Source organism: Mesocricetus auratus, unplaced genomic scaffold (assembly GCF_017639785.1).
Source record: "Mesocricetus auratus isolate SY011 unplaced genomic scaffold, BCM_Maur_2.0 Super-Scaffold_100008, whole genome shotgun sequence".
Classification (NCBI taxonomy): domain Eukaryota; kingdom Metazoa; phylum Chordata; class Mammalia; order Rodentia; family Cricetidae; genus Mesocricetus; species Mesocricetus auratus.
The window spans coordinates 32,183,333-32,210,325 of record NW_024429192.1 but is presented as its reverse complement, the minus strand read 5'-3'; positions in this window follow the sequence as shown (position 1 = coordinate 32,210,325).

The following is a 26,993-nucleotide window of genomic DNA, read 5'->3' as shown; positions in this document are numbered from 1 at the left end:
TAATTGGTATAAGTTTATTTTCATTCAATATAAATTATTTGTAAATAGATATTACAAGGATACTTCTGGGTTTTTTCTCAGTGAATGACTACTTTTGATTATTAGTATAATTATTCCTTAATTTAATTTTTATCTCTGTATGAATTATGATATGATTGATTCATGGCTCATCATCAATACTTGATTCTTTAAAAAACCTGACCATACCTTATCCAGCAAGACCACACTTCCTAATTCTTCCCAAGAGTTCCCCCAAGTGGGGATCAAGTGTTGAAGCATATGAGCCTGGAGGGCACATTATCATCCAAACAACCAGAAAACTGCACACCTGGCTCTGATCAACTACTACTACAAATTTATGCATGGGATAAGTCCTAATTTGCTTGTACTTGTGAAACATTAAACATTTTTTTCTTCCTGGTGGAGGGAAGCAAAATAACTACATTACAGTGTTTTTTTTCCAACCTCACAATTTAGTATAAAGTTCAATAGAGTACAATTTGCAAACACAGGTTTTTAGCCTTTTGAAATGAAGAAAACATTAAAATTTTTATGAGAAAAACACTATTTATTATTTGGTTGGTTTGTGTAATTGTATGCAAACATTTCCATTCCTTAGTCATTCATGTGCAAGCTGCGGCAACCTTCATCATATGACACCAGAAAAAATAGTTTCAGTAGGACTAAATAATCAACTTAATGTATTGTTTCCATCTTATTAGCTTCTTGTTATTCAAGAACAAAATAAATTGATCACAACTGTTTTTCTGTTCTGGAAACAATACATACCTAGAACTTTAGAAGCAGTTGGCAGAGTGAGTTAGGTAAGACTCCGGAAACTTACTACAAAGGGTCAGTGAATTTCACAGCTACATATTAATGTTTCTCAATCATAGAAAATATGAAAATAATTCATTTTGATTCTCTGTTAGTAAATCTATGTTTTGAAGTTATGAACAAAATTTTATGGACATAAAAACTTACTTTGACTATATTTTACTTGTAAAACTATAATATTTTAACCTTTTCACTACTAAAACTAGTGAGCTAGAGAGTAGGCACTATTTAAGAGCATTGGCTGAGGACCCATTTTCAATTCTCAGCACCACAGTATGAATGTAAAGAGCCAAAGAGGAACATGATTACCCAGTTGCAACACCTATGAACCTGGACAATAACCAGTATGGCAAGATATTTGTAAAGGTGTAATAAGTGGCACTCACCTGTCTCTAGCAACCAGCAAATTTCTACTTTGACTTAGGGTCCTCTACACATGAAATAAAAGCATAACTGGTACTAAAGTTTATCTATCTTTCCAACACAAGTGAGGTCACAAACAATAGAAAAGCATCTGCTACAGCCACTTTGTAGACCAGCTTAATTCTTTACAGATCTATTCTTCTAACTGAAATGGTAGATGAAGAACTGATAAAACAATCCCAGAGTCTTCTTTCATTTCCTTGAAGTATCATGAGATTTTGGAAATAAAATGTCTCTGGGACTGTGCTCATTAATAACTTGATGAGTGATGACCAAATCTCATTTTTTGTACTGCTCTTTCTGGAGTAACATACCATAATTCATTAAACATCAATTAAACTCTGGATGATTTATATAAAAATACATGTTAAGAAAAGAAGTGGTCCAGATATATGATAAATGACAGTCTATTCTGAAGGAAGAGAATCATTCAGAAAGTCTTTGGAAAGATGTCTATGCATAGGTATGATGAAGCTAAGGCCATGAGCAAAAAATCAGTATTGTTATTTTGGTTGTTGTTCTTTTAATTCTAATATATTTTTATTTAAAATAGGGTTACATCAACTTCCTCTTCCATTTCCTCACTCCAGATCCTCACAAGTATCTTTTCTCCAACCTCAGACATGCAACCCCCCTATTGTCAAATGATAGACTCCTTTTCATTGTCAATTTTTCTATCATGCATATTTTATACCATTCTTTTTAATATCCAGTATCGTACTATTATTGTAAAAGTCAGTATGGATCAACTGATTCATATTTGAAGAAAATGTAGCACCAATCATATGAAGCTTTCAATTAAAGGAAGGATGTAGGGAGTTTGTCTAGAAAGGCACATTATTATAAACCAGTGTAAGACACCTGTGGGGATCAGACTGGATGAAACTATTTCCCAAACTTCTCATGAATGTTGCCAGTTTTGAAGTTGTGATACTGTATCTTCTATATTTAGCAACTCAGCTATCATTAGAGAATCCTATATATTTTTAACCTTGGGAATATTTCATCAAAGAGCCCTGTTGTGAGATATATGATTATACTGTGTGAAGCTATGTCACTGTGATTTGTTTGATAAAAAGCTAAATGACAAGTAGCTAGGCAGGAGGTACAGGCAGAAGAAGGATATAGCAGAATCCTGAGGTTGATCTTTCCCCATCTTCCTAAGGAAACACCACATTAATTACTATAATGCCTGTGTAAGTTAGCTCTCTTACCAGCAATGGGTCACTTTCCCCATTATTCCACAACTTGCCAAGCGTCTGCAAGATGTGTTACTTTTGTTATTAGTATTAGCCATTGCGAAAGTTATAAGATGAAATATTTAAATAGTTTTGATTTACATTTCCCTGATGACTAAGGATGCTTAACCTTGCTTTAAGTGTTTCTCAGATATTTGAGTTACTTCTGAGAATTTTCTGTTTAGATCCGTTCTTTTGTGCCTTTTCTTGGGCTTTTTTCTTTCTGTTTGTTTTGTCCTATTGTGATATGTTAGTATTGGTCTTTATGGATACATGGTTATATCATATTTTAGTATTATCCCATAGATACCTGTTTGGCTTTTTTTTATTTTTAGAATTTATTTTACATACCACACACATTTTCTCTACCTATACAATCTCTTTGGATGTATTATGGAAAACATTTCAATAATCTTCAGCATACTCAGTCATTAATACGTTGTTAATTGTGTAAACTTTCCACATATAAGCATAAACTTTCTCCTTACTTTACTTATTTTTCAGCCTTAAAGACAGCAAATTCTCTACATTATTGTAATTATACTTTGGTTTGGATAAAATACAAGTTATAAAACAGTTATTTTTCATTTTTAAGATTCATGCTTTGTAAATAAATATCTAAATTTAGCTAGCATTGCTCTATGTATGCATCTGTAATAAAATGTGTGCTCTGTGCTCTGTGTGCCTGCATCTCTCCCTGCAATCCCGTTTAAGGTCATTCCATTTTCATAGCTTAAAGAAAGATTGATAACCCTTAATCTTCGTTAAGCCTCTTTATTGAAGACCATCAAGATTTAATTTTTGAATCTTGCCACTTGGTAGATAAATGGATTATGAGACTCTTTCTTTTTTAAGTTTTCTAATTAATCTGAATGTCATTTGGTAGGACGGGGACTTGAAGAGTTGGGGGAAAATCTTGCAAGCTAACTCTAACAAATATGTTTTTTATCAATGTCAACTCGCAGATAATGCCATCTGTGCTAATCTCCAGTCCTTTCCACTAGAGTGCTTGAAGTTGTCTATTCAGTTTGATTTATCAGACGGCCAACCCTGGCCTAACCCTGTCAGCCCAGTTCAGAGGAGCTCTCAAAAAAGATAGGCCTCTGATCTGACAAATTGATTGGCTAAAAGGAAGTTTAACTGGCGAAGAATCTCCAAAACAAGTTATTAAGCCTTTCTTTCCCTAGCTTATAACTTCAGCTTTGCAGGCAGAAATTCTAAAGTACACAAAAGGAAAGGGGAAGGTAATGAATAATTTTGAAATATAAATATAAAGGGAAATGATACCTGACTCTCAGTAGTCTATTCAATGTATGTCTAATAGGGAGTATATAAAGGTATATTTTATTTAAAAGCTTTGACATGAAGCTAATTGAAAATGATCACCCTAATTAAAAATCAAATATTAAAATTCTCTTAGTGTGTATGAATGAACTTTATGTGTAGCATAACAAGTATATAGGAAATAATAAATTACAACCTACAGAAAGAAAGCTATAAATAAGTTCAAGGAACAGTTTGATATAATATCTTTTCTCAGATAAAACTGGTAAATAACTTCAATCTTTGATAATTTAATTGTAAAATAATTTTGTCATTGTGGATTAATTATTAGTTTTGTATAAAAATTCATAAATCATCAATCATTGTCTGTTTATCAGGTTTCTAAATGTAGAGTCTCGTGAATGTTACAAAATCCAGGAGGAAAAAAACCCCAAAATATCCTAGATTTCTTCTCCAATAATTTCATCATCTTAATTATACCAAAAGTTTTCAAAACCATGCAGTGTTGTGCTATTACAGTTATTCATGTGTGTTTTCCTTAGCATTTCTTTCTTGCTTCTTACTTCATCCACATACCCCATCCTATTATGGCTTAACAGTTTCTGGACTCCCAGTCTGCTCCACAACTTATGAAAAGCTCTTTTTCTTGATGATTTTCATAATGAGACATTTTCTAATGATTCATTTAAAATAAGATGAAAATTAATGTGGATAAATGAAGTTCTTGTTTTCCTGAAAAGACCAATGGAGATTTAACATAGGAAGGGAAAGGTATATTTAGCCTTATTTTAATTTATATTTTTAATTAGAATGGGGTAGGAGGTCCTCCAGATTTCTAAATATCCACCCTGATTTCCATCAAGTTCAGTTATTGAATTCCATGGAATTAATATAAGTATATGGTTTTTATTTTTATTAAGAATTACCATATATATCTTGTTCTTTCTAATACCAATAGTAGGACGTTTATCACTGTTGTCTTCTCCACAGCCAACTTTCAAACTTTCATTGAATTCTATTTTTGTTCTAATTTAAAGCTGCCAACCATGGTGGGCAGAATAGTTTTTTGTTTCCTTCTATTCTGAAACATTAGCCAGCATAGGTTTTATTTTTATATATAAGTGTCTAAACCAATGCTATTAGAAGAGAGTAGAGATACAGCTACAAGGCATATGCTGGTGATGTCTCTTTTTCATTATGTAACTTTAAGATACAAACTTTCTAAGTTATAATTATAAAGAAAAATTCAATTCCCAGGTTTAAAGACTAAAAACCAGAACTTCATGTGACTATATATGCTTCTTTCAGTCCAAAGATGTAGAGAATCACATGAAAAGGAGATAAAGACACCTAACTGATTATTTCTGACCCTCATAAAGCTGCTAGCACAGCCACAGGGTCCATGTCTGTAGTGCATTTTCTTTAATTCAAAGTTGATATGGGAGGGCCAACAACTACCTAAGCGTGGGTAGTACCACTCTTAGGCTGTCTGCAGTTGTATAAGAAAGCAAGTTGAGAAGCTGTAGAAGCAATACAGTAACTAGTGTTCTTTGATGGCTTCTACTTAAATTCCTAGCTTGAGTTCCCACAATCCCTTTCTTCAATTATGGATAGAGTAGTATAATCTGAAATAATCCTGCTCAACCCTAAATTCACTTTGAACATGGCATTTCATCACAGCAACCCTAACTAAGAATTCACACACAGGTTCATGAGGTGTTGATGCAACAGAACTGGCCTTCTTTGGGAAAGATTTATGGATCGACTCTGGAACTCTGAGCTAGAAGAACCATTTTGTGTTCAAAGTATAATGAGCTGTGATGAGAACTTAAAAGATAATACTGAGATTGATGAAAATGGTGAGTGAGGCCTTACTTATGAAGTTAAGAGGAAAGTTTGAGAGTACCTTAAAGGCTCAATTAGAGGGATGCAATCTTTTTCATTTAAATCTGTGATTAGGTGTCTGTTTCAGGTTAAGATTTTATGAAATTCACCTTAACTACGTGGATATCTTTTGGAGTTGTCATCATGCCATCCATTTTAGGGAACCAGGATAGTGAAAATTGATGGTTATAGGTCTTTCTTTAAATCATACACATGCAAATAACATTATATAGACTTAGAATGTTGCATTATACATTTACTAACACATACCATATAGTATAATATATATCTATTATATATATACACACACATGTGTATACACACACACACACACACATATATATATATCAGGTATATATATATATATATATATATATATATATATATATAATATATATATATATATATGGTAAATAGAAGCCATGACATTGAACTTGAGACAGAGAGCAAGGAAGATGTTTAGGAAGGGGTGTTTGGAGGAAATAGAAAGGGAGAAATATATCTGTAGTTAAAAGTAGCTGAGGCGAAAGCACTGACAGTAACTACCCAATACCAGAATCACTACAGTGAACACTTTGCTTTCCTGAGACAATCAAGCATCATCTAGGGCCAAGGAACAAGTTGTGATTAAAACCAGCAGAGACAGCTGATCTGAACAGGGGAGAGCTCTTGGATCCCAGACTGACAGTGAGGAGGCCAGTATGAGACTGATCTGGATCCCCCAAATGTGAGTGTCAGCGAGAAGGCCTGGGCAACCTATGGGGCCCTGAGCTGTGGATCAGTGTCTATCCCTGATATACAAACAGTCTTCGTGTGCCTATAGCACAAAGAGGGATGCTCTCTCAGCCTGGACTCTTAGGGGAGTGCCTGGACCCTACCCAGAGTAAAATGACAGACTCTGATATCCCCTATGTGGAAGGATTTGGCAATAGGGTGGGAAGGTGGGGGTAAAGGGGAGTGGGGGAGGAGGGGAGGGAGAGGGAACTGGGATTGACATGTAAAACAAGCTATTTAAAATAAAAAAAAAATAAAAAAGAAGCGCCTAGCATCATTGTAGTAAAATCTTTGGGGATTTATTTCCTCAGGTTAGCACACATAAGCTGTCTGTGATCATGAGAGATCATTATCTTACCCTCGTGCTGGGGGCTAAACTTGGTAATGTGTAAGAATCCAATATCCGGTCCTAATTTTGTGTAAGGGTCCACTATCCGGTCCTAGTTTTGAAGGGGTCATGAAGAAAAGCTGAGGATTGGCCCTGTAATAGACCAGGAGACGTCATTAAGTAACCATGCAGTCACAGTTGCAGAGATACCCCAGGACTGAAGAGGTAATGGAGAGAAACTGAGGTTAGGCACCATGTGGCAGAGCCAGTCTCCAAAGAGAGCCTGAGGGAGGCTATGGATCAATGTGCAGCTCATTTTGTTGTTGAGGGAGCATCCGTTACATTGAGGGTGGTGCTACTTGGTCCTGATGTGTATAAAAAAAAGTAGGTCAAGCGACCTTGAGGACACATGGATCATGCCTGTAAGCAGTGCCCCTCAATGATTTCTGATTCAGTTCCTACATTCAGGTTCCGGCCTGAGATTCAGCCTTCCTTCAAAGATAGACTGTACTGTGGAAATGTAAGCAGAAGTAAGCCTCTACATCCCACAACCTTTGGTTGCTTTTGTAATTGTGTTTTATCACAACAATAGAAACCTTAAGACAGTTAAGTAATGTTATATAATACGCTATGGCTGGAAATCTTTTTCCATTCCTGACAAGACAAATATGTATAAAGAAATTATTCATTGCAATAGCTGTCATAATCCATTACAAAGACAAAAGTAGCAATTGATAATATTCTTGACTGCTTTATGTATGTGCTACTACTAGTCTTTCTACCTTGATAAAAAACAGTGTTTCTTGGGAGGAGAAAATCTTAGCTGAGGAAGTCAACTGTCAGATTGGATTGTGGGCATGTTCATGGGGCATTTATTGATTGATGATTGATGCTAAACAGCACAGCCCTTTGTAGACAGTGCCAACCCAGTCAGGTAGCACTTCATTGTGCAAGCAAAGTTTCTGAGAATGCCATGAAGAATAAACAAATAAACTGTGTCACTTCATTGTTCCTGCTTCAGTTTCTGTCCCAGGTTCTTGCCTTGAGCTCCTTCTTTGGCTTCCTTTAATGATGTACTTATAATGTAGACGCAAAAAAGTCTTTGCTTTCGAAGTTGCATTTGACCACTGTGTTTATCAGAAAAGCAAAGAAGCAAGCATATGGTGTATATTGGTGAAAAGGGCTAACATAAACATTTATAGCAGAATAGTTTATTATTTTATCCCTTGATAATGTCACTCACAAATTTAGCTAATATTGATCATATCGACACATCCTCATACTTTTTCACTCCAGTTATTTCCAGACAACACCACCCTCTATCCTCCTTCCAGCATCATTTTTTCCTTATCTTTAAAAGAGCCCACTGAGTCCAATTAATGCTTATCACATTCACATGGGTAGAGAGCCATCCAATGGAGCACAGGCAACATAACTGAAGAAAATTGACTCTTAGCTAGAGATAAGGCCACATGAGCCACTTCTGTATTTATGAGTTTCTCTGACCCTTGGTGGTGGTGCAGGGGGTAGCTACTGATGCCTATCATAATTTATTCCCAATTAATTAACTAGTTTTGCATCTCCATGTGAGTGACCATCAACTTCACATAGAAGTTGCTCTGATAAGGGTAAGACTTGCAGTGGTCTGTGGGTAAAAGAGAAAACATTTCCAAGATAATTATAATATTTTCACAAAACAACAGTAATAAATTTTTGCTATTACCTATGACCTCTGTCCAGGTATTATAAATCTGTAGATTTTGCATATAATTGCTGTTCATTTTTTTGTTTCAAAAATGGAAGTAACCACAGTATAAATTCCCCCTTCTAGTCAGTTATAAAGGCCAACAGTAGAGGAAAATCCCAGTTGTAGAGTACTGTGTGATGTTCCACAGTCAGAAAACATGACAAAGACCATTTTAATTAATATTTTGTTTAATTTCTAGTTTCATGATCATGACTCTTACTCTGCTTTAAAATATTTTTGCATTGTAACTTCTTTTTATACTTTCCTCATTAATTCATCGAATAATCATTGTCTCTTTGGATAAAATATAAAATCCTTATAACTTTTTCCAGTTCCAATGCATATTTCTCTTCTACTTGACATTAAAAATTATTTTCTTATACTTAAATATACAAAATGCTTTCTATGTATAATTTATAACTGAAATACTTGTATATTGTTATGTGAATTTAGTGCTAGATTGTATCATGTTGGATCACTCATTAATGCTGTTTTTGAGACTCATGATTTTCAAGAGTGTTATTTTCAGCACAGTATGACATAATTTTCACTCTAATCCAAACCATTTATTTCATTTGTCACTCTGTATATGACAGTGTTAGTGAGATTTTTACCAAATAAGTTATGACAAAAACTAGAATAGATAAAGTACAAATTATGTTATGCTTTTGAGTTGAATTTTCCCATCTAGAAACTCCTGAGCAATTAAAAGTATAACTTTCTCTGGAACTTCATTCAAATGTGATTCTTTTGATACTGTTACAAATAGTAGTAATCAAAAAGAGCTCTTTTTTATTTTGTTTTCATATTTCAGAAACACATTAGAATATATCTCACTCTTTAGGATTCTTTAAATGTTGCTATTAAATGTATATATCTATTCTTTTATCCTAAAATCATTTTTGAGGTTGTTTAACATCCTTATTTTAATATTTTACTGAATGAGAAAACATGAATATTGCTGCTGCCTAGAGTCTTTGGCCCTTGAAATGTTTCCTAACAAGCATTACCATGTAAAATGTAAGTGGACTGGATACAGAAGATTTGTCAGTGTGCATTTCTATTTACCTGTGAAAATTGAGGTCTTGAGTTCATGTTGCTAAATGAATTTCCTTTCAAAGTATTTTTCTGAGTTGCTAAGTCACAATGAAATTGGTTTTTGCAGAAACAAAGCAGGACTTTCAAGTCTTATTCTTTGCATTTCTTTAACTTCTAATAGCCTAGACAATGAATGTAAATTTTTATAGGAAAAGCATGTAAAGTTACAGTGTTCTTTACATATTAGCAAATGTGCTTAGAGATCAGGCTCACACTAGTCATGTTTTATACTTAGAAAAAACACAAAACAGAAAATATTAAAATTAATTTGAAACTTGCTATTATCAGTTATATTAGCATATAACTATTAACTTTTAATTTCTTCTTTGCATACTAACACTAACAAAATTAGTATTTTAATAATAAAAAGTCATATTTGAATAGATTTTTATGACCTGCTCTCAACATCCATATGTAAATAGGATTTCATACCACATGTTTTTATCTGTTTTAATAGACAAAATCCTAGCTTTTAAAAAATATCAAGTGACAAATGTAATAAAGATTGATTATGATATATAGTATTTCATAAAGCATAAACTAAAGCCTATAACTTCAAATAAAATTGAAACATTGTAGATGAAATAAACCTTTTGAAGTCATCTCCAAAAATATTTTTTCCTATATATAAAAAAGAAAAGCTAGAATTTCTTCTAGCTTTAAATCTTCCAAGAAGTAAGAATTCTCTGGTCTTTTCTGAATGTGAAAGGCAGGTGTATGTGAGTAGGTCCTTGGATGATAGCCCCATTCTAAGAGAGTCTAGAAACTCAGAAAGTGCCCTGAGATAAATAGATCAGTAGGGTCCAGTTCTTGTGAGTATCTGTCTTTGACTAATTTCTACATCCCCCTTCCATGTTTTGCCTACCATGCTGCAATTGTGACCAACCCTAACACTTCTTTTTTCCACCACAAAGACTAGAAGATCGTAGACAATGAGTCAACACAACATTTCTTCCTTAAGTTGCTTTTATCAGAGTTTTTTCACTGTGGTGCAGAAGCTTAGATAATGCCACATGCTTCTAAATAAATATACACTAATTTCTTTTTTAATTCACATACACAAACACATGACTAACATGTTGACTCAGTCAAAAATTTGAAAATTTCTTCAGTTGTTTGTGGCTAAGTCAAGTAGTCATGCAGCCTTAAGTTTTCTGTTAGCACATGTGCAGAATCACAGAGCACCCACTAAGAAAACTTGTGCTCTGTATGGGACTAGTTCTGCCCTGGACAATGATATGCTCATTTAAATATGGAGCACACTAGAGTGACACATATACAAGACAGAGTAAAGGTAATGCAGTAGTTAAAAGACAGAAATAGTGTTTAGAAATTAAAGACCTTTACATTGTGAGTGTACAACGTGCTGCCATAATCTGTATTATCAGGAATGCATCTAATTACTATAATGGAGCAAATAAGCAATAATATTAATAATAAAGGAGCCACTGAAAGTAGCAATCTTGGCTCTATGATTCTATAAAGTAGGCTGATTCTGCATGCATTATCTATCTCAAAAAATTTTCTGCAAGTACAGTGTATATGATCCAACTTGGGGATTTTGATGAACTCCACAGAAAGTTCAAGAATAAAATATACAATTGTAACTTTTGTCAGAAAAGAGTTTAATATTCAAGTAAAAATATCTGTATCTCATATTTACTATTGTTGGAAAATCTTTTTTCTTTATAAACTAAAATATGTATTTTTCTGTATATAATAAGATATATTTTGAAAGAGAAGTAAGAACTGGGGAGGTGATCATTCATAATGAAGGTGACTGACTATAACACTCACTCCCTCTATTTACTGGAAAAGTGAAAGAAGTGTCCCAAACATTACTTCCTCATTTATTATCTGAGATTCCTCAGGGCATGGTTTTGAAGGGACCTGAGGAAAGTGCAAGACGAACATTATATTCTTATTAAAAAATAATGGATATTTAGACACTGCAGTCATCACTGCAGGTGGTGTTTTATTTTGATTTGATAGAAATATGTTCATATTATACAAATACCTGAATCATGCATTTTAATGTTGTTTTATTTTCTCCTATCAGCTTCCTTCTCTGTTTATCTAAGTATTATAAGATTGATAATGATATAATGGTTGCTTACAATGTTTTTCTCCATTGCATTACAACTGATGTTTATATTTGAATACACCCATACACTTCTTTCAGATTTGAAATTGTGTTACTTATGTAATACACATTTTTGTTTACAATAAAATACTATTTCTAAAAAAAATAAAACTAAGGGTGCCTAAAAGCCATTGGTCATGAATACTGCAATGATACCTTAAGCTTTCAATTTATCAAATATAATGGTTTGTGCTTGCTATTTTATTGGCCTACTAAGCAATAGGCTACACCACAGCATTTATACACATAATGTATTTATGTTGTACCTCCTTGCTCACATTTTATTTCCCACCCTTACTCCATCCTTCCTGCTTCAGAAGTCTCTTTTCTGATTTTATGTCCCATGTCTTCAAACCTTTTAAAGACCTTCAGAAAATGACATTTAAAATGGTTTTATCATTTTTCTTGACAATGAGAAATGTCTGCTCCTGCAACACCAATTATGACTGAGAGGAAGATGGGCATCAAAGAAACTTGTTATGTAGCTTGCTTTCAATATGGCAAGATTATCCATTTGGTCAAGAAACTGCTCTTGCCTGGACTGTTTGACTGTTGTTGTATAAACTGGACATGCAGGGCCCACAGGAAAGTGACTGCTGAACTTGGGCAGTCCTACAGGGTTCCTGCTTCATGGAAGCATCTGCCAGACATTCTTCAGGACACAGAAAAATGTGTGACAAACTGCCAATGCAGGTGGACCATATAAAATTTCCTGCTTTGCTAAGAAGTCTGCCGGACACACTGAGATCTGTGGGCTGAAGATGGTTGCCCTAACATCACAGAGGAACTTTGGGTGACTGTCCAGGTAGCGAGATGTATCTCTCAATTCTAGTGTTTATATATTACCCTTCTGTGATCTTTGATGAAGTTGAAGACAGATAGTTATAGTTATAGGATACATGATATAATACCTTCTTTAAAACTTACTAAATGTTAATTGACTAAATAATGTAATTATAGTACTTATTTGATAACTGTTCTGTTATATATAATTTGACTATGTTAAGGTTAAAACCTTTTTATTTAGACAGAAAAGAGGATATGATGGGTCAAGTCCTTCTGTGTATGTTTGTCTGGTTGATTGAATAAAGCACTATTGGCCAATAGGGAAGCAAGATAGGTTGGACTAGGAGTCAAGGAGGATTCTGGGAAACAGAGGCATAGTCAGTCACTCACAATGTGGGACTAAGAAGAACAAAGTGGTCTGGACCCTACTCCGGTAAGAGAAAATAATGTGGAAATACTTAGATTAGCAGTTATGGGTTAATAACTAAGTCAGAGCTAGCCAATAAGAAACCAAGCAAATGGCTAACAGCTTCATAATTAACATAGTGTTTCATGTGTTATTTGGGTGCTAAGGCAGTGATGGGACACAGGCAGGAATCCCACAAAAAATGGCGATGGCTGACAGGATGACTAAACGTTACAGCCATTCGACTTTCATGACTAATACACTCACAAATGCACATATTCATATGTACACTTAATTTATATATATGCATACATATATATATATATAGGTATGAATGCATACTAAAATCTTCTATACACTAATAAGAAATGGTATGAATCATTATTTCAGACTCTGGGAAATAGTAATTTGCATAATGATTCCAAGAACAACATATTTTCCTTTAAATTTATGACTTGACCTTTATTTATGTCCCAGTTAAATTCTGTTGTTTCTATGTACTGGACTATCACTTTGCACTTATCTATTCATAAACATCTAGGCAAAATACATTTAGGCAGACACAAAACATCTTGGTTAAAAGATACAAAGGATTCCTCAGGTCTCCGGTGGCGAAACAACAGCCAACACCAAACTAAATGGACAGAAACTCAACGTAATTCCTCTAAGATCAGGAAAAGGACAAGGCTGTCCACTCTCTACATGCTTTTTCAATATTGTACTTTAAGTTCTAGCTAGAGCAACATGACAACAAAAGGAGATCAAGGGGATACAAATTGGAAAGGAAGAGGTCAAACTTTCACTATTTGCAGATGATATGATAGTTTACATTATTGACCCAAAAAAACTCCACAAGGGAACTTCTGCAGCTGAAAAATATTTTCAACAAAGTGGCAGGATACAAGATCAACTCAAGAAAATCAGTAGCCCTACTATATACAGATGATAAAAGGGCTGAGAAAGAAATCAGTGAAATATTGCCCTTTACAATAGGCACAAACAAGATAAAATAACTTAGGGTAACGCTAAGCAAACAAGTGAAAGACCTGTATAGCAAGAACTTTGAGTCTTTAAAGAAAAAAATCAAAGAAGACAATCGAAGGTGGAAAGATCTCCCATGCTCTTGGATAGGTAGGCTCAACATAGTAAAAATGGCAATCTTACCGAAATATACAGATTTAACACAATCCCCATTAAATTCCCAGCAAAATTCTTCACAGATCTTGAAAGAACAATCATCAATTTTGTATGGAAAAACAAAAGACCTAGGAGAGCTAAAATAACTTTATTCAACAAAGCAACATCTGGAGACATTGCCATACCTGACTTCAAGATCTATAATAGAGCTGTAGTCCTGAAAAGAGCTTGGTATTGGAACAAAAGCAGACAGGTAAATCAATGGAATCGAATTGAATACCCTGATATTAACTCATACATGTATGAACATCTGATATTCAACAAAGAAGCTAAAAATATACAATAGAAAAAAGAAAGCATCTTCAACAAATGGTGCTATCATAACTGGGTGCTGGCACGCAGAAGAATGTGGATAGGTCCATGTCTATCCCCATGCACAAAACTTAAGTCCAAATGGATCAAATATCTCAACATAAATCTAGCCACATTGAACCTGTTAGAAGAGAAAATGGGAGGCACCCTTGAATAAATTGGTACAGGAGATCACTTCCTGAATATAACTCCAGTACAGCAGATACTAAAATCGACAATTAATAAATGGGACCTCCTGAAACTGAGAAGCTTCTGTAAGGCAAAGGACACATTCAGCAGGACAGAGAGGCAGCCCACAGAATGGGAAAATATATTCACTAACCCCACATCTGACAGAGGGCTGATCTCCAAAATTTACAAAGAACTCAAGAAGCAATTCTCCAAAACACCAAAGGATCCAATTAAAAAGTGGGATACAGAACTAAATAGGGAATTCTCAACAGAGGAGTTTAAAATGGTGAGAGGCACTAGAGAAAGTGCTCAATGTCCTCAGCCTTCTGGGAAATGCAAATCAAAAGAATTTTGAGATACCTGCTTACTCCTGTCAGAATGGCAAAATAAAAAACACCAACGACAATTTATGCTGGAGAGGTTGTGGTGAAAGGGGAACACTCCTCCACTGCTGGTGGGAGTGCCAACTCGTACAGCCACTTTGGGCATCTTTATGGAGGTTCCTCAGAAAAATGGGAATAAACCTACCACAAGACCCAGTAACTCCACTCTTAGGTATATATCCACAAGATGCCCATTCATACACCAAGAATGTCTGTTCCACTATGTTCATTGCAGCATTATTGCTAATAGCTGGGCTGGTTTAACTCCCAGAAACAGCTGACCTGAAAAGGGTTAGCTCTTGAATCCCAGACTGATGCCTGGGAATGCAGCATGGGACTCATCTGCATTGCAAGTATCAATGAGGAGGCCTAGATAACCTATTGAGCCTTGGGTAGTAGATCAGTGTTTATCCCGGGTATACAAATGGAATTTGGGCACCAATCCAACAATGAGAGATGCACTCTCACCCTGGACTCTTGGGGGAGGGTCTAGGCCATGCCCTGGATGAAATGACAGACTGTGGACACCCCTACGAAGGGCCTCATCCTCCCAGGGGAAATGAGGGAATATGGGGGGGTAGGAGGGCATGGGAGGAGGGGAGAGAAAGGGAGAGGGACCTGGAATTGACATGTGAAGCAACCTTGTTTCTTATTTAAATATAAATTAAAAAATTAAATAAAATAGAAATAACTGAACAAACCTTGAGAAGCATGTCCATAGACAGCATGACTCAGAGGCTTCTGCATCAGCTCCTTCTACCATGTTTCTCCCCTGTTTGGGTTTCTGCCCTGATGTCACTTGGGGATGGACCATGATATGGAATTGTAAGATGAAACAAACCCTATCCTCCCCAAGTTGCTTTTGGTCATGGTGTTTTAGTAAAACAACAAAAACTTTAAGAAAATATTCTACATAGAAATCAATATAAGGTTAGCCCAAGATATTTGAGCCTGTGTCTCAAAAACAAAACAGAACTCACTCAAGAACTGTACTTTCATATTCTGGCATCATGACCTTATAATTCATTTAACTACTTGTATACCCAGTATTTTATTCCAAATAAACTATATTTAAAACCAAAAAATAATGTGAACATTTTATACTTCTGTTTGTCCTGTGAAGCAGGGTTCAGTAAATAAACTATATTTTTACAGGAAAATAGAACTGCATTTGTAATATATTCAGTCTCACAAATTGAGATCTAAGTATAGAACCTTTATTTTCTTTCATAAATGATTTTTCTAAAACGATTCCATTAGTATATCCTTTGAATTAGCATGCCATAATAAATTATTCTGACTCTTGGGAACTCAATACAACTGTCATATTAATCTTTTCCTGAATTTCCTTGTCATTTTCAGCCACTTATTGATCCTTGTAGATTTAAAATAATTTCAACCCACACATTCATCTCATGCTAAATCAAATGTTGGCATTCTACACACAATTACATGTCATTACATTTTTATAGCCCCTAAAACACTGAGAACATTCTATAAGGAATGCATTTTAGATTTATTCTTAAAGAAGAAAAAATGTATTTGTGCCATACAGTTACTTTTAACAGTAAACTCTACCTTCTAAACTACCTTTAAATTGTGCATTCTCTGTGAAGTATTATTGGAATTATTCAACTTAGAAATTTAATAGGGGAGAACAGGATAAAAACACCATAATAGCGGGAGTCACTATATGTTTGGGGAGAGATCTGACACCATTGACATCTCTAGCAATCTACAAGGATGACACCAACTGGCAATCTAAGCAATAGTGGAGAGACTGCCTTAAATGCCCACCCCTGATAATGAGTTTGACGATTACTTCATATGACATCCTAGCAGCTTCATCCAGTGACAGAAGGAAGCAGAGGCAAACACTCAGCTAAACACTGAACTGAACCCCTGGAACTCAGAGACAGAGAGGAGGGAATGATGAGCAAAGGGGTAAAGAATGGGCTGATGAAACCAACAGAAACAGCTGACCTGAACAAGAAGGAACCCTTATATTCCACAAATGATAGCTGTGAGGCCAGCATGGGACTTATCCAGACCCCCTGAATGTGGGTGTCAGTGAAGAGGCCTGGACAATCTATGGGGCCCTGGGAAGTAGGTCAATATTTATCCCTGGCATAAAATGTAATTTAGTGTCCATACCACAAAGAGGGATACTCTCTCAGCCTGGACTCTTTGGGAAGGACCTAGGCCCTGCTCTGAACAAAATGACAGACTCTGGATATCCCCTATGGGGAAGAAAGAACAGATAGGGTAGGAGGTTCGGGACATCTAGGGGGGTTGTGTGGGAAGGGGTTAGGAAGAGGGAGTTGGGATTGACATGTGAAGCAACATTGTTTCTAATTTTTAAAAATGTAATAAATAATAATAAAAAAGAAAAGAAAAAAATTAATAGAAGATTCTGATGGAAGCTTAAGTTCCTGTTTTATTGTTTTCTTCCTTTCCATTTTAATGCTTTAAAATCTCTTGGCTAGATTGCATGTAGAGAGAACTAAAAATTCATTATGAATTGAAATTACAGTAAAATATATGCTTGATTAGTTGAGCATAGGATGAGAGCTGTATGTAACCTTTCATTCTCATGTAGGAGGGTTTCCTTGCTATCCACTACCATTTGTTGAGTAGGCCATTTTTTCCTATTTTTTTAAAGCTGTGTATAGTATTTGCATCATGATCAATAATAGTATGTCCAACTGAGTTATATTTTCTGAGTCTTTTGTTTTTCACCTCTATTTCTGTTTTTGAACTGAAAGCATAACTTCTTCATCTAGGATTTCTTTTTCGGTTAATTTATTGCTGTATTACTTAGTATATTATTTATCACATATTGTTATATTAGATATTGTGTTGCATCTATCATATTTAGTTTTGCAAATTCTTGCTTTGGCTTTTCCTGGGGTTTCTGTATTTCCATATAAAGTTCTGAAATTTTTTTTTCATATTGTTGAGAAATGTCACTAGGCATTCCCCCCCTTTCTTCTACCTTTATTGTATGATCTTACATGACAATTTAATAGTATTTTATTAGTTTTTTTGAGAATTCTATATCATGTATTTGGAACCTAATTGCCATCTTTCTCTGCTCCTCCTATCCACCCAATTTCACATTCACTCTTTGCATTTTTTTGTTTTATTAAATCACCTGATCAAACCTGCGGATTTTAAAGAAAAAAATCTGTTACTCTTAGAGACGCTATCAATTGTCAATGGTTCTTTAAGTAGAGATTATAATATATACCCCCATCCCACCATTAATGATGCAATTCTTTCTTCCTTCATTTTGGTTACATATTGTCAAAACTGCAAGGTATTCATATATGTAACCTCCATGTACTTTCCACAAAATATTTCCTTATAGTCACCTACCATGTCTAGTGATTACCACCGTTTTTCCCCTATTCTGAAAATACTCTGGAACCTCTAGGATAGGAGGGAGACATAGATTTATGGCTGAACTTTCCCCATCCACTTAATATATATCCCTTTACAGTGTGTGAGTATGTTAATTGCCTTTTGCTGTAAGAAAAAGCTTTTCTGATGAGACAGGAGAAATATGCTAGTCTATGAGCATTTGAAAAAGTTATTAATAGACATTTCATTATGATGTCACAAAAAGGATCTAATATCCTTCTTCTACATAGAGATAGATAGTTTGACCAGCATCACTTCTTCTACAAGTTGTCATTCCCCCAGTGTGTACTTTTGGCCACTTAGTGAGAAATCAGGTGAAGGCAGGTGTTTGAGCTTATATCTGAGTCCTCAATATTCTACATTGATATTATGCCATTATCATGATGTTTTTTCAGACTATAACTCTACATCATAATTTAAAATCAGGGTGATGATATCATAAAAGTTTTTTACCCTTCAGGTTTATTTGGACTATTCTACTGTGTGTGTGTGTGTGTGTGTGTGTGTGTGTATGTGTATGTGTGTGTGTGTGTGTGTGTGTGTATTCCTAAATGAAATATGTGCACAGTTCATTGAACAGAGAAGACAAACTTGTGTTTGCATGGAGCCTATAACCCAATATCCTAGTCTCTTGGGTGAGGGAAGATACTTTCCAGGTTGGGAAAGAGAAACTTGGGCACTAATTCAGACACAAAAAAGAGTTTAGTATCTTCCCTGATTTCAAGATATGCTGGGGCAATTGTGGTACTGAACATCCATGCCTTATACTGCCTTGATGGCCAGGAAATGGAGACTGGATAGAAGAGAAGTCTAGGATAGATTCTCCTGTGGAATATTAGTTTAATGTGTTAAGTTTGTTTGTACTTCATTTGTTTAATAATGTAAAGATGTGTAACTTGGCCTGCCTACAGCACCTCATTGGTTTAATAAATAATTGAACAGCAAATAGTAAGGCAGAACAGGAATATGCAGGGCTTGTAGGCAAGAGAATAATAAGAGGAAGAATCGAAGCTCCATACAGAGAGGAGAGAGAAGAGGACATTTAAGAAAAAGTGGGAGACACACCCCGGTCCTGCTGGGCAACTGCCAGACAGCCAGACATGGAGGAGCACATACAGAATAAAAGAAAGGTAAAAAGCCTTGAGGCAAAATATAGGTGAAAAGAAACAGGTTGAATTAATTTAAAAAGATCTGATTAATCTAACATTTTTATTAACATAAATAAATTTAACTTATAAAGAGTTTTTAGGATAAGTATAAAATAAGGCCAATTTTGTGGAGTACAGGTTTTCAAAGTATGACCTAATGATTCTCTGGATTTCCTCAGAGTCTGTTGTTATGTCCCCCTTTTCATTTCTGATTTTGTTAATTTGTGTGTTCACTCTCTGCTGTTTGGTAAGTTTGGACAAAGGTTTGTCTATCTTGTTGATTTTCTCAAAGAACCAACTCTTCGTTGCATTGATTCTTTGTATTGTTTTCCTGGTTTCTACTTTATTGATTTCAGCACTCAATTTGATTATTTCCTGGCGTCTACTCCTCCTGGGGGAGTTTGCGTCTTTGTGTTCTAGAGCTTTCAGCTGTGATGTTAATTCTCTGGTATAACTGTTCTCCTGTTTCTTCATGTGAGCACTTAGTGCTATGAACTTCCCCCGTAGCACTGCTTTCAAAGTGTCCCATAGGTTTGGGTATGTTGTGTCTTCATTCTCATTGAATTCGAGGAAGTCTTTAATTTCTTTTTTTATTTCCTCTTTGACCCAGGAATGGTGCAGTTGAGCATCATTCAATTTCCATGAGTTTGTAGGTTTTCTGCAATTTGTGTTGTTGTTGAATTCTAATTTTAAAGCATGGTGGTCTGATAAGATGCATGGAGTTATTCCATTTTTTTTGTAGCTGCTGAGGTTTGATATGTTGCCAAGTTTGTGGTCAATTTTTGAGAAGGTTCCATGTGGTGTTGAGAAGAAGGTATATTCTTTTTTATGTGGATGAAATGTTCTATAGACATCTGTTAATCCCAGTTGGGTCATTACTTCTATTAGACCCTTTGCTTCTTTGTTGAGTTTCTGTCTGGTATTCCTGTCTAGTGGTGAGAGTGGTATGTTGAAATCTCCCACTATAACTGTGTGGGGCTTTAGATGAGATTTAAGTTCTAATAATGTTTCTTTAACGAATGTGGATGCCTTTGTATTTGGGGCATAGATGTTCAGGATAGACACTTCATCTTGGTGGGTTTCACCTGTGATGAGTATGTAATGACCTCCTTCATCTCTTTTGATTGATTTTATTTTAAAGTCCAATTTGTTAGATATTAGGATTGCTACCCCTGCTTGTTTCTTGGGTCCATTTGATTGAAAAAATTTTTCCCAACCTTTAACTCTCAAGTAATGTCTGTCTTTGAGGGTGAGGTGTGTTTCTTGTATGCAGCAGAAGGAAGGGTTCTGTCTTCGAATCCATTCTGCTAGTCTGTGTCTTTTTATGGGTGAGTTAAGGCCATTAATATTGAGGGATATTAATGACCATTGTATGCTCATCCTTCTTCGATTTGCAATGGTTGTTGTTGTTGGAATTATGTGTGGAATTTCACCCCTTTGTTCTTTTGGCTGTTGGTAGAGAGGGATTCTCTAATGCCTATGTTTTTCTGGTTGTAGATACCTTCCTTGGGTTGGAGTTTTCCTTCCAAAATTTTCTGTAGGGCTGGGTTAGTAGACACATATTGCTTGAATCTAGTTTTGTCATGGAATATCTTGTTTTCTCCATCTATAGTGATTGAGAGCTTTGCCAGGTCTAGTAGTCTGGGCTGGCATCCATGCACACAATTCGAAATTTAAAGGAAATGGATGACTTACTAGATAGCTATCACTTGCCAAAACTAAATCAAGAACAGATAAGCAATTTAAATAGACCTATAACCCCTATGGAAATAGACGCAATCATCAAAAGTCTCCCCCCAAAAAAAAAGTCCAGGTCTAGATGGTCTCAGTGCAGAATTCTACCAGAAATTCAAAGAACAGCTTATACCAATTCTTCTCAAAGTGTTCCACACAATAGAAGCAGAAGGGTCTTTGCCAAACTCTTTTTATGAGGCTTCAATAACCTTGATCCCCAAGCCACACAAAGATACAACTGAGAAAGAGAACTTCAGACCAATATCTCTCATGAACATTGATGCAAAAATACTCAATAAAATACTGGCAAATCTGATCCAAGAACACATCAAAACAATCATTCACCACAATCAAGTAGGTTTCTCCCCAGGGATGCAGAGATGATTCAACATACGAAAATCCATCAATGTAATCCAACATATAAACAAGCTGACAAACAAAAATCACATTATCATCTCACTAGATGCTGAAAAAGCCTTTGACAAAATCCAACACCCCTTCATGATAAAGGTCTTGGAGATATCTGGGATAACAGGGACATACTTAAACATAATAAAAGCTATATACAGGAAACCAACAGCCAACATCAAACTAAATGGACAGAAACTCAACGCAATTCCTCTAAAATCAGGAACAAAACAGGGCTATCCACTCACTCCATATCTTTTCAACATGGTACTTGAAGTTCTAGCCATTGCCACCCGACAACAAAGGGGGATCAAGGGGATACAAATTGGGAAGGAAGAGGTCAAACTTTCACTGTTTGCTGACGATATGATAGTTTACATCAATCACCAAAAGAACTCTACCAGGGAACTCTTACAGCTGATTAACACCTTCAGCAAAGTGGCAGGCTACAAGATCAACTCAAGAAAATCAGTAGCCCTACTATATACACATGAGAAAAGGGCTGAAAAAGAAATCAGAGAAACATCACCCTTTACAATTTCCACAAACAACATAAAATACTTTGGGGTAATGCTAACCAAACAAGGGAAAGACCTGTATCGTAAGAACTTTGAATCTTTAAAGAAAGAAATTAAAGAAGCCCTCAGAAAATGGAAAGATCTCCCATGCTCTTGGATAGGTAGGATCAATGTAGTAAAAATGGCAATCCTGCCTAAAGCAATCTACAGATTCAATGCAATCCCCATTAAAATCCCAGCACAATTCTTCACAGACCTTGAAAGAACAATAATCAATTTTGTATGGAAAAACAAAAGACCCCTGATAGCCAAAACAACCATGTTCAACAATGCAACGACCGGAGGCATCACCATCACTGACCTCAAGCTCTATTATGGAGCTATAGTCCTGAAAACAGCTTGGTATTGGCACAAAAATAGACAGGTAGACCAATGGAATCGAATTGAAAACCCGGGTATTAACCCACACACTTACGAACATCTGATCTTTGACAAAGAAGCTAAAAAGATACAATGGAATAAAGAAAGCATCTTCAACAAATGGTGCTGGCATAACTGGAGACTGGCATGTAGAAGAATGCGGATCGATCCATGTTTATCGCCATGCACAAAACCTAAGTCCAAATGGATCAAAGACCTCAACATAAATCCAGCCACACTGAACCTCTTAGAAGAGAAACTGGGTGGTACCCTTGAACGAATTGGTACAGGAGACAGCTTCCTGGACATAACACCACTAGCACAGACAGTGAGATCAACAATTAATAAATGGGACCTCCTGAAACTGAGAAGCTTCTGTAAGGCAAAGCACACAGTCAGCAAGACAAAAAGGCAGCCCAAAAAATGGGAAAAATATTCACTAATCCCACATCTGACAGAGGGTTGATCTCCAAAATTTACAAAGAACTCAAGAAGCAAGTATCCAAAACATCAAAGGACCCAATTAAAAAGTGGGCTTCAGAACTAAATAGAGAGTTTTCAATAGAGGAGTCTAAAATGGCTGAGAGGCACTTTAGAAAGTGCTCAACATCCTTAGCCATCCGGGAAATGCAAATCAAAACAACTCTGAGATATCATTTCACTCCTGTCAGAATGGCTAAAATCAAAAACACCAATGACAATTTATGCTGGAGAGGATGTGGTGAAAGGGGGACACTCCTCCGTTGCTGGTGGGAGTGCCAACTGGTTCAGCCACTTTGGAAATCAGTATGGAGATTCCTCAGAAAAATGGGAATAAACCTACCACAAGACCCAGCAACTCCACTCTTAGGCATATATCCAAAAGATGCCCATTCATACAACAAAGATGTCTGTTCCACTATGTTCATAGAAGCTTTATTTGTAATTGCCAGAACTTGGAAGCAACCTAGATGTCCCACAACCGAAGAGTGGATAGAGAAATTGTGGTACATCTACACAATGGAGTACTATTCAGCAGAAAAAAATAATGGAATCATGAGATTCACAGGCAAATGGATGACACTAGAAGAAACCATCCTGAGTGAGATAACCCAGTCACAAAAGGAGAAACATGGCATGTACTCTCTCATATATGGATTTTAGACATAGATCTGGGGAGTGCCAGCCTACAAGCCTATGGCCAGAAAGTCTGGGAAACAGAAACTTCATTTAGTGGCTGATCGAAGAAGAGGCAGACTCCCTTGGTTAAGTACTGAGCTGAACTCAAGAAAGCCAGTAACAGAGAGGGAGGACTGATGATCAAAGGGATTAAGACTGGGTTGGTTTAACCCCCAGAAACAGCTGACCAGACAATGGTTAACTCTTGAATCCCAGGCATCAGCCTGGGAATCCAGCATGGGACTGATCAAGACCCCCTGAATCTGGGTGTCAGTGAGGAGGCCTAGGTAATCTATTGAGCCTTGGGCAGCAGATATGTACCCATCCCAAATATACACACGGACTTTGGACTCCCATAGAACAATGTGAGGTGCACTCTCACCCTGAACTCTTGGGGAAGGGTCTAGGCCCTGCCCTATATGAAATGACAGACTATGGATAACCCCATGGAGGGCCTCACCCTCCCTGGGGGAATGAGGGGATAACGGGGGGGGTTGGGGGTGGGCACTGGAGGAGGGGAGGGAAAGGGAGAGGCACCTGGAACTGACTTGTGAAGCAACCTTGTTTCTTATCTAAATTTAAACTGGAAAAAAATAAGGACAATTATTTATAACTAATTAGTCTCCATGTCATTATTTGGGAGCTGATTGGTGGCCCAAAGAAAACCAACTACGAGAATCAAAGATTACTGGATTTGGATATATGTTGTCCCAGTGCACTAAGAAAGCAGTGAGTTGGCTGGAGTCTATGAAAACTTAGTCTTGGATTCCCTAACTGAAGTCCATGTCATACTCAACATGTTCCTGAGTGATATAGTGGGTACAGCATTTGAACAGGGCATGATCAAGCAAGCTGAGTCTGTAGGTCCCTGTTTGGTGCTTTGGTTTTGTTTCCACACAATCCTAAAGTTCAGTGAATGGAAAGGTTGATAGGCTGGCTGGGAGATGGATCGAGTCTTGGAATATTGGCCTGAGGTATTTTAGTCCAATCAATATCTCATAGCCCCCAAAAGATATGGTGGATGTGTTATATTGTGGAAGGAATTCAATTGATTCTGTAGACTATTCTAGGAAGTAGAACAGTTTTCACAATGGCAACGCAGAAGCATGGAGCTCCTTCATTGTCTAAAGTCATTAGTTTCTTTTTTCAGTGTTGCACCTTAAACTTTTCTTTGTAAAGACACTTGACTTTCTTGATAAGTTTGCTCCTATGCATTTATTTTTGGAAGAACTATTGTGAATGTGACATTTTCTCTATTTTTTTCTCCATAATCTCACATATATGAGATCTACTGATGTATGTATGTTATTTCTATCCTTAAATTTTATCAAATGCTTATTAAAACTAAAGTTTTCCTGAGAGTCTGTAGAGTCTTTTTTAGTTTACAACCATAATATTTACAAATAGGTGTAATTTGACTTCTTTCATTATTATATATTTAGCTTTCTTTATGTTTAGCCAGGACGATGAGATGGTACTGTGGAGAATATGATCTTGAAAAAGGTGGAAGGAGATAAATAGGACATATGCAAAAAGAAAGTACAATGAAGACGATGTGGGGGTTAGAATGGTAAAGAGGGTGGGTGCAACAGAAAGATAGGGTAGATAAAGGGGATGGAAATCAATAACAAACAGTTTGCATAAATATGCCATAATGAAGTGGATTTTCTCAAAACAAAACCAAAAAAGGAATGCATATGTAGAGTACCAAGGAATTGCTGTTATCACTAACTGAATGTACTTACATATTTCTAAATTCTGCTTTTTTTCACAGTATGAATTTAATACTAAGTTGCTTATCTGTAGTCTTCCTGCCTATTCTGGCTATTGGCCAAACAGTGCTTTATTCATCAAGCAATAAGAGAAGCTTGCATACAGAAGGACACCCCCTATCATCTCCTCTTTTTATTCCAATTTAAAGGAAAGGTTTTGACTTTAACATGGTAACATTATAAAACAAAACAGTTATCAAATAAGAACCTATAATCAATAATATTATGTTTGTTTTTCGTTTTCTGGATTATGCAGTGATGGAAATTAATTTTACTTCAAAGGTTGAGTATACTTTCAAAAATAGAAACACTTGATGTTTTAGAGATGATATTTAGCATTCTTTAGATCACTGTATACATGCACTGACACATCACACTTTAGCCATATATATGTGAAATATATAGGTTGCTGAAATATAAAATTAGAAATATTTTATAACATGAGAAACAGTGATATAGACATTGTTTCTCTCCTATAAAGTAAACTCCTGTGCATGGAAATGTAAAGAGAAGAATTTGTATTGATCAAGAAAATTTTAGATAGTGAGAAATATCAAGGAGGAGCTTTCTCTCACATGGAAACAACTGATGAATGCAAATTAAACATGGAAAATCAAAATAAGTAAAAAAATAAATATTAGCAATAAAATTCATGCACAGCTGGAAACCATTAATGAAAAAATTTAGCTTTAAAAAATAAGTTGTACAAAGGTGTGTATGTTTATGACTTACTTAGGGTATAGTTATAACCTAAATTTTGCCAGTCAAAGGTCTAAGTCAATACTGTGGAAAGAATTATAGAATCAATGAAACTGTATTGAACTGTGAAAAATGGAAAAAATATATAACCATGTTGTGTTGGACGTGGTCTCCCTCCTGTTCATGTCTATATAAAATAAATGTATGCAATGTTTTTGAAAAATAGAAAAAATGAAAGTATCAACAGAGATGTCAGCTTTAATTGTAGACCAGAACCATTTTCTTTTTAGATCCTATTTTCATATTATCAAAGCATATAGCTTTTGTATCAAAACATGCAGAAAAGACATGTCTCTAATTTCACTTGGTTGTTTTTCTTAGTTTCGAGACTATTTTTATTCCATTAATCATCAGGCATGCCAAAGAGCAGTCAATTAATCAAAGACAGCACATGTTTACTGCACCTAACTTCCAATTCACAACAATTTTAATGTTGTAGTTATGTCTTTTCAAAGACACCATGACATTTTTACAAATCTGTGGAATAATGCGAGGTTAAGCAGAGGCTGGATAGCTCTTTTTTATTATCTAGGTTTTATTACTTTTATAATTCTCTGATCATGTTCCCTAGTCACTTTTTGAATGGATATTACATATGCATACATACATACATACATACATACATACACATATTTTAGATAT